Genomic DNA, 9817 nt, shown 5'->3' with positions numbered 1-9817 from the left:
TGATTTCACTGGCCATATTTGGCTGTGAGACGTGGGCAGTCCGGCCTGGCAAATAAAATACCCCCATCGGGTCGATGTTACTATTGATATTATATCCTGTACTTTGTTTAGGCTTTTTTTTAAATTTAAATTGACTCTCGTTTTTGTCGATAGCTTTAAGAAATAAAATAAAATAAAAATTCGACCCATAATCCAAGATAAGATGGATAACCTTCCGGGTCTACCGAAAATTCAAATCCCAATATATTTTGGAGATACCAAAGATTGGGATTTATTCACTGAATTATTGGCGAACTTATTGATAGAAGAGAAGATTTAACTCCTTCTATCAAATTCAGTTATTTAAAATCCTCATTACTTATTGATAGAAGAGAAGATTTAACTCCTTCTATCAAATTCAGTTATTTAAAATCCTCATTACAAGGAGAAGCAAAGGGCATGGTTGCTCATTTGTTAACGGGGTCCGCAGATAATTATACTACCGCTTGGGAATTACTTACCAAGCGTTATGAATATAAAAGAAAATTTTGTCGGAACAATTGAACCGAATAATGGACCTTCCCAATTTAAATATTCACTCGTCCAAAAGTATTAATTATTTTATTGATACAATTAATGAGTCAATACATATAATTAAAAGTAAGGCTCAACTTTCAGAAGAAGTTGATAAAATCTTTGCGCATATAATACTAAGGAAATTTAGTAAAGAGGTATTTCAATTATACGAAAGCCAAATTAAAAAGAAAAAAGAAATACCATTACTGACTGACGTAATGGACTACTTCGATCAGCGACATTGTTCATTACCCACTTCAAATAAGGAGGAAAAGAAAATACTTCACTCTGGTTACAATTGTCCTATATGCAAAGTAGTAGGTCATAGTACCACGCAATGCACGAAATTTAAGGCAATGGTCCCAAGATAAAGATTGGATGCTGCATAAAAAAATACAGTTATGTTTAAGGTGTTTAAGACACACGAATACTAATAGGTGTACAAGTAACATGAATTGTTACTTTTGTAGGAAGCCTCATCATACAATGTTACATATAAATGCAGAAAAAGTTAATACAGTAGTAACAAATGAAAAGGTCTTATTAGCCACAGCGATAAGTAAAGTTTAAGCAATAAAGGGGAATTATATTGACTTAAGAGCCTTAATAGATAGTGGATCTCAAAAAACAATTATATCTGAGGAGGCCGCACAGTTGCTAAATTTGCCCAGAACCAAAAATGAGACAGAAATAAGTGGTGTCTCATCAGAAAATACTTGTAGATCGAAACACAAGTTAAGCTAATAATAAAACCTAGAGAGCCAAATAAAGAACAGCTTAGGGTTCACGTCATCATACTTTCAAAGTTAATGAAAGCTCTCCCAGTTGGCAAAGCAAATATAGACATAGCTCAATGGCACAATTTCACTTTAGCTGATCCGCAATTTTATAAACCAGGTCGTGTAGATATAATAATAGGTGCAGACTTATATCCACACGTACTAAAGGATGGGATAGTAAAAATAAATGGATTACTTGGAATTTGGTTGGAAAATCGAAAGGTAAAACAACGATAGTAGCGACAAGTATTGCAATAGAAGACCTAGATCGGTTCTGGGAGTTAGAAAACGAAGAAGAAGAAGATGTCAAAGAGATAGAATTAGGTGAGAAAAATTTTCTGAATACAACAAGAATTGATTCAAGGGGTCGATATGTTGTAACAATTCCGTTCAAAGAACAAAATGAATTAGGAGAATCAAAGCCACAAAATATAGCTCGGCTTCTTAGCTTAGAGAAAAAGCTGCAAAAAAATGAAAAATTAAGAACAGACTACACAAATTTCATGAACGAATATTTGCAGCTAGGACATATGATATCTACAAATAAAGAAGGAAAATATTATTTACCACATCAGGCAGTAGTCTGACAACGAAGCTAAGAGTAGTTTTTGACGCATCTGCAAAAACAACAAATAAGAAAAGTCTAAATGACATTATGTGGGAATATGTAGTATCAGCAGATACAGAAAAAATGTGTAGGCAAATAAAAATAGCAAAACATGACCAGGAATTTCAATATATTGTCTGGAGAGATTCTCCAAGTAAAAAATTAAAGAACTTTAAGCTTACAACAGTCACTTATGGTAATGCATCAGCTCCTTACTTAGCCACCAGAGTTCTTTTAGACATAGCCAATAACTGCGATAATGCAACAATTAAAGAAATAATTAAAACAGATTTTTATATGGTCGATCTTATGACAGGCGCTGAATCCATACAGAACTGTAAAGAAATTGTTGAATGTGTTTCCAGTGAACTAGCAAAAGTAGGATTTAATCTGAGAAAGTGGATTTCAAATAAACCAGAAATAATTAAAGAAATAGACAGAAATGAGGAAAATAAGGGTTGAGCATTGAAGAGAATGAGTCAATAAAAACATTAGGGCTACAATGGGAACCCCTCAAAGATGAATTTAAATTTAGTTTCACTGACAACGATATTAAAACAATAAATAAAAGAACAGTCTTATCAACACTTGCTAAAATATATGATCTTTTAGGGTGGTTATCTCCAGTGACCATAATAGGGAAACTGTTTATGCAAAAGCTATGGCTAACTGATAATAAATGGGCTGAAGAACTATTCAAAGAAGAAATCAAAGAAAGAGAAGAGAAGAGAAGATAATTTGAAACATCTACAAAACCTAAGAATACCTAGGTGGGTCAAAATACAAAAAGATATTGAAGTACAGTTTCATTGCTGATGCTTCTGAAAAAGCCTATGCAGCAGTAGTATATGCCGAAGTATAGGTAATTCAGTAATGATATTAGCTAGTAAAGTAAATCCCAAGAAAAATCGTAGAACTATTCCCAAATTGAGCTATGCGCTGCCCATCTTTTGACAAAACTCATTTCTAAAATAACAGAATCGATTAGAATTAATGTTGCTTGGATCCAAAACGGATTGAATAAAAATAAATTCATTAGAAAAAGAACGGATGAGATTAGGAAAATGTCAGATTTTAAATGGAATCATGTAAAATCAGAAGACAATCCAGCAGATATAGCATCCAGAGGAATCAATACTTATAAATTAGTGGAATGCGAAATTTGGTGGAATGGGCCAAAGTGTTTAGCCAAATCAAAGAACAATTGGCCAAAAGAAGAAGAAAATGTAGATGAAGAAAGAATAATTGTTAGCTTTATGATAGAAAACTCAGAAAACAATAAAGAAACAAAAGCCACAAAAATATATAACAGTAGAAGAATTAAACAACGCTAGAATATTCATTATTAAACAACAACAAGCATGTCAGTTTAGAACAGAAACAGAAAAGCTGTTGGAAAAAAAATATTTTCAAAATAAGAGTAAAATAATTAGTTTGAATCCATTTTTAGATGAAAAGGAAATACTTCGAGTAGGAGGAATATTAGAGAATGCTAGTATTGGATTTGACGTACAGCATCCAATTATTCTTGACAAATGCCATTTAACTTAAAAATTAAAGATGCGCACACTATCACTCTGCACTGAGGTATTAATGTAATGAGAAACTATTTTCAAAGGAAATATTGGATAATTGGACTCAGAAACTGTCTAAAGAAATACTTACGTAATTGTATTACATACACTAGATATAATCATACACCCACACAACAAATAATGGCAAATCTCCCTATGAATAGAATTACAATGTCATACCCATTCCTGAATACTGGAATAGACTATGCAGAGCCTTATTATATAAAATGTTCTAAGTATCGTGGGCAAAGGGTACATAGCATTATTTGTGTGCATGGCAACAAAAGCTATACACTTAGAAGCAGTTAGTGACTTAAAAGAAATATATCAATTACTTACAACGAAAGGAACCTTTATAGACAACAAAATAATAGTTAACGCTAAGATTCCGCAATTTAGCAGATATCTATCTCATTTATATAAGGTTATCCCAATACCAGTCTACAATGACGACCAAATGATAATGGTACACCAAAGATTCTTACCACTTAATGGCTGAAGCCACATTAAACAAATGCAAAAATGGCAACCAAACAAGCTCATATGTGAAGGTAACTGGCCCTGGGATAATGCCAACGATATCAGCTGCGAAATATCACCATTTAAGCCAAACCGACCGGCGAACTGTATTTATCAAACATTAGTTCATTCACAAACATACTGGGTTGAATTGGAAGGTAAAATTAGGTGGTTATTTAAAGTACCTATTAATGAGCAGCTAAGCGTACGATGCAAGGGAGCACAGCAAGAACTAATAGAATTACCAGAACAGGGTGTGCTAAAAATGAAATCAGATTGCACCGCTCGATCAGGAGATAAGACCTTAATAGCTCATAATGATGATATTCACACTGAAAGACACGAGAAAATCGCAAGGAAAGATGGTTGACGTTCCAAAAATAGTTTGGAACCCATAAGAACTATCAAGAATAAATCATACTAAAGAAATTGAGCATTTACAAATAGCAATACAGCAAATGAAGGAGAGCCATATAAAATTAAAAGGGCTGTTAATAAGTATCTTGATTGCATTAATTTTAATCATATATACAATAATAAACAAGTAAGAAAGCTCTAGTCGAGACTGCTCGACTACGAGACCCCCTGAACCCTTCGAGCAACTGATATTTCACTAATAATTCGCACATACACACGCACACACACACACGCACACACACACATACGCATACAAACAAACACACGCACTAACACACACACACACGCACATACAGGCGATTGCGCTTGGGATATATTAATTATTATATTAACAAAAATCGAAATTGTATAAAATACGTCTTAACATATATTTAAAATTTGGACACTCGAGCTATAATGATGTAGGAGATATAATTTTTTAAGTGATCTTCGATAAGGTTTTTTATCGATAAAAAAGGATCGGAATGAGTTATCGTTTTTTAGTGATAAACTCGATATGCGCGTGATATATACGGACATTTTAAAAAAAAGTTGAAGTCTCTAGCTCTTATATCTTCTGAGATCGACGCGTTCATACATACGGACAGACGGACGGACGGACAGACAGACAGACGGACAGGGCCAAATCGACTCAGTTCGTCGTGCTGATCAAGAATATATATACTTTGTGGGGTCTGCCAAGCCAATTTTAATGAAACTTTCAGAGCTTGATCATAATGTTCAAATGTACATATGTATGTACATTCCAAAGCACAAGTCTCTACTAGTTGAAATACGCCTTTTTCAAAGGTGAGGGTGAGGGGTCGAATTTAGGGGTGGGGGGTAAATTTTAACAAAAACCGAAATTATATAAAATACACATTATTCTACATTTGAAATTTGGATGCCCTAGCTGTAAAGGTGTAGTAGATATAATTAAATAAGGTTTTTAATCGATAATAAAATATCGGGAGGAAAAAAATTTCAAATCTCTAGCTCTTATATCTTCTGAGATCGACGCGTTCATACATATGGACGGACCGACGGACGGACGGGCGGACGGACAGACAGACAGACGGGCAGGGCTAAATCGACTCAGCTTGTCGCCCTGACCAAGAATATTTATACTTTGTGGGGTCTGCCACGCCTCCATTTGCCTGTTATATACCATTATACCCTGATTTCCCATTTTCAATGGGTTCAGGGTATAAAAAGGTGATTAAAAGCTATAACATTTCCTGGTCCCATATAAATTGAAACATAAAAAAATATTTATTCCATAGCCTGCGCGTTATTAAAAAAAAAAAACCAAATATATTTTTGGCCCCTCAGGCAGAATGTTGAAAACATGTCAATACTGGATGACCTGCGAATCATCGAACAATAAAAATTTTTAAAGCCACAACATTTTTGGGCCCCTGGCAGAATGCTCAAACATGAACATACATAATAAAAATAGAGACAATACTCGATAACCTGCGCGTTATCCGACACAAAGTAATAAATATATCGCCCTTTAGTTGCAGCGACCAATATGTAAATGTAACGTGAGCCTGGGCCCAGCGATCTAAAAAAGGGGCACTTGAGTAAACATCTGTGCACTTGATTGTATAAGAAAATGCACCTTTCCAGTGACTGGAAATAGTTTTAAGAGTCTCTGTTCCTCTTTCCTTTTTATTTAAGCGCGACAAAATTTGTAGCTTTAGGCGTCAGAATGCGAAATTAATAAAAATGAGGTGCATTCACTCTAACAGCTGTTAGTAGTGCTAGAAATTGCAGCGCACAATCAGCTGCTCACTAACTTTGGAGAGCTGCTAAGTCTTAGCAAAGACAGCAGCCTAACTTCTGAAGTTTCTTAAATAAGTTTCTAAAGTATTGCATACGTTAAGCTATTGAGGCCTGTGATCTTAAGCTTATATTATTTATTCGCAGCTAAATGAATGTCAAGATGGAGGACGAGCTGCAAGCTTTCGCGTGCCGTTCATCGTTGCAGCGATCGCCGCAGCAACAACAGAGGGCGTTGCCGCAGCCGTTGACTTTCAGTCAGTCCCCAATGGTTGAGTGCCAGGCACCCAAATCACTTAAGGAATCATTAGATCAAATATAGGGTTATTAGGCCTTATTTGGAGGTCAGCGGCATATAAATGCCTTAATGAGAGAGGAGCTGGTCAGCGAACCCAATAGAACCAATGGATCCACGGGCTGCAGCTGATAAATCCAATAATGCAGGTCGACCGAAAAATTCGAATAGCTGGACGGTCATTAAAGGACGCCTCTGCAAAAACGACCAAGAAGTGATGCTATCCCGAGTCAAGAGCGACCCAAATCCAAAACATCTGAGCTGCGATGTTCAGGGCGTTAGGAAGACAGTTAAGGGGGACCTTTTGTTGCAACTGAGTAGGAAGCCGGAACATAGCGCTGATGCCCTGCACGAAGCTGTAGGAAGGGCCTTGCGCGACAGAGCGGCAGTTAAAACACTTACCGAATCGGCTCAAATTGAGATTAATGATCTAGATGAGTTAGCGAGCAAAGATGAGATCTTGGAAGCAATTAGGGTGGAGTTGAAGGATAGCCTATGGGCCCATTGGCCAACACACTCTTCCCACACAATCCCGCGGCGCCCAGTTGCAGCTGCCGCTAGCTGGCACCCATCTGCATTCGCTCCCTGGTAGCCCCCATTCCCCGATAGCCGGCAGTGGAAAGCACCCGCTGAGCTCGCCCAACAGTACGCCGCAGTATCATTTGGGCCTTCAAGTTCCCATCCTACCGTGAAGCTGCACGTAAAATGAAATGTTAAGGTTTCTTCAGCTAAACTTAAATCGCTGCTGCCCAAGATCTACGAGCCTCATCACTGTAGGTCTGCCTGCCATAGAACATGGACACAGACGCAAATGGCAAAGTTGTGTTATGGGTATGTGGCAACTCAGCGAATGTACTTTCGGATGCTAAGTCATTCAATGGGTTCGTACGTGGCCATTATGGTAACTTATTGCTCTACAGTTGCTATTTGGCCCACAGCATGCAGATCAGCGAATTCACAACAATGCTAGACGAGCTTGCCGAGGATGCTAGGGGTCGGACGGCCATTATTGCAAGAGATTTTCACTCATGGGCTAGATGTTGCACTGCTCAACAATGGCCATGAGTTCATCTTCAGTCGGGCTGGATATAGATCTGTAATTGACATTAATTTTGTCACTTCATCCCTCTTCTGGAAAGCAACATGGAGCAATTGCGATAGCAGCGATCATACGGCACTTCTGTTCGCAATAGGTGAGCCACCGACCAGGGTGTCAACCTTGTGGAGAGAATCGTATCGGCTGGATACTTCTGATGGCATAATTGGTAATGCTGAGGCCAAAGCATGCCAATTGGTAGCCCAAATTCAGAGTGCCTGCAATAGGAACATATTACGCCGCAAGCAGTTCACGCGACAACAATAGCCTACATATTGGTGAAATAGACAGGTAGACAGGTGCAGCCCACGGATCGCTAGGAGATTAAATCAATTGTGGAAACGCTCTTTCCAGAACGATGAAGCTCCATTCATGCCTCTGAGATCGTGTCTGCTAACCAAGGCTCAACGAGCACCCACATTGTTTCTGTTACGGACGAAGAAATATTAGTAGTTGTAACTCAGCTCCAGGGCCGGATAGGATCCCCAATCGGAGCCCATACGTACTAGGGTGTACGTTTGCCGAACTATACAATGCATGTTCGATTCAGGAGACCTTCCCTGCGGCATGGAAAATACAGAACTTGGTATTGCTACCCAAGGCTGACAAACCACCAGATGAGCCATCTTCATAAAGACCGATCTGTCCGTTAGGCACCATGGGAAAGGCGTTTGAAAAATTGACTGGAGACTGCTATTTCTAGTGCCGGAGGACTGTCGTCTAACCAATTTGGTTTCCGAAAGGCATGGTAAACAGCAGACGCGCTAAATAAAGTTCTTGGTCTGCCAACTTCCGCACAAGATGGAAGCACGGGACGAAGCAATACTGCATCACCGCGACCCTGGATGTAAAGAATGCCTTCAACACAGCCAGTTGGGATATGATACTGAATACGCTGTCACATTATAATATCTAAAAGAGATAATAAAGACCTACTTCAGAGGAAGAACACTGAAATACAACACGAGTGAGGGTCCCCAAACTCATACAGTGTCAGCTGGAGTACCCCAAGGCTGGGGACTCTCCTATGGAATATCATGTACGACAGCGTACTGCGCTTGGAACTACCAGCAGGTGCACACACGACGGGTGCGCAACGACGGCTTCTTCTACTGAGCGTCCTCTATGCTGCGCCAATATGGACATGGATTCTTCCGGAGCTACTTGAGCCGCTTTGGCCACGATGGAACCGACGAATGCTCTTGGTGCGGACGAGGACTGGTGAAGGACGCCAACCACGTCTTATTCGAATGTGGACGCTTCCTTGAGGAGAGGCGTTGTCTGGAAGAACCATTGGACTCCAATAGAGCGGAAAACATTGTCAACGTGATGTTGGAATCGGATGCAGCTTGGAAACTTATAAGCACCTTCGCGACCACAATTATGATGGAGCTTCGCAGAATCGAGGGAAGACGAGGTATCAAGTTAAAGGGGTGCAAAGTGCTTGCGAAGCAATGCTTTACGGCCGTCCAGCAAGCATCGTGCGCTATCCTTAGCCACCTAAATACACTCATTTTGTAAAAGTTGTTAGTAAACGAATATAAAAAAAAAACCGCACACACACACACTAACACACATACATACATACGCTCACATACACTAGCGAATGCGCTTGGGCTTCAGTGCGGGCAATATTATGAGAATTTATTTGTTGAATAATTTAGTTTTATTTATATACCGAAGCACAAGTCTCTAGTACTTGTAATAAGCGTTTTACAAATATGAGGGTGAGAGGGTAGAAATTAAGGTGGGAGGTGAATTTTAACAAAAAACGAAATTGTATAAAATGCATCTTAATATATGTTTAAGATTTGGAGACTCTATCTTCAAGGTTATGTTATGGATAATAAAATATCGGGAGTAGTTATCGATTTTTAATGACAAACTCGATATGCGCGCGAGTTATGAACTTGTGATTGATTTTATGAGATGGTACCCAAACTACACACAACTTGTCTCGAGGAGTAAGAACAATAGAATGAGTTTTTATTCGTCTTCGAGCAGCAGCGAGTCTGAACAATTGTATAAGTATAAGTTGTCCCTCAGCGACTCATACGTGTGCACAAGTAAGTCTGTACATGTATGTGTGGCGCTGTGACCGGCGAGTCACTCATGTACATATATGTGTCTGTATAGTGACTGGCGGGTAACTCCTCCCCTCCTAGATTGAAGTGAGGGCCAGAACGAAGGTATGGCCTGAATGAGGGCTAG

This window comes from Drosophila navojoa, chromosome 4 (assembly GCF_054131105.1).
Source record: "Drosophila navojoa isolate 15081-1374.11 chromosome 4, UAZ_NAV_1.0, whole genome shotgun sequence".
NCBI classification, from domain to species: Eukaryota; Metazoa; Arthropoda; class Insecta; order Diptera; family Drosophilidae; genus Drosophila; species Drosophila navojoa.
The sequence above is the reverse complement of the archived record's forward strand: the minus strand, read 5'-3'. Positions refer to the sequence as shown.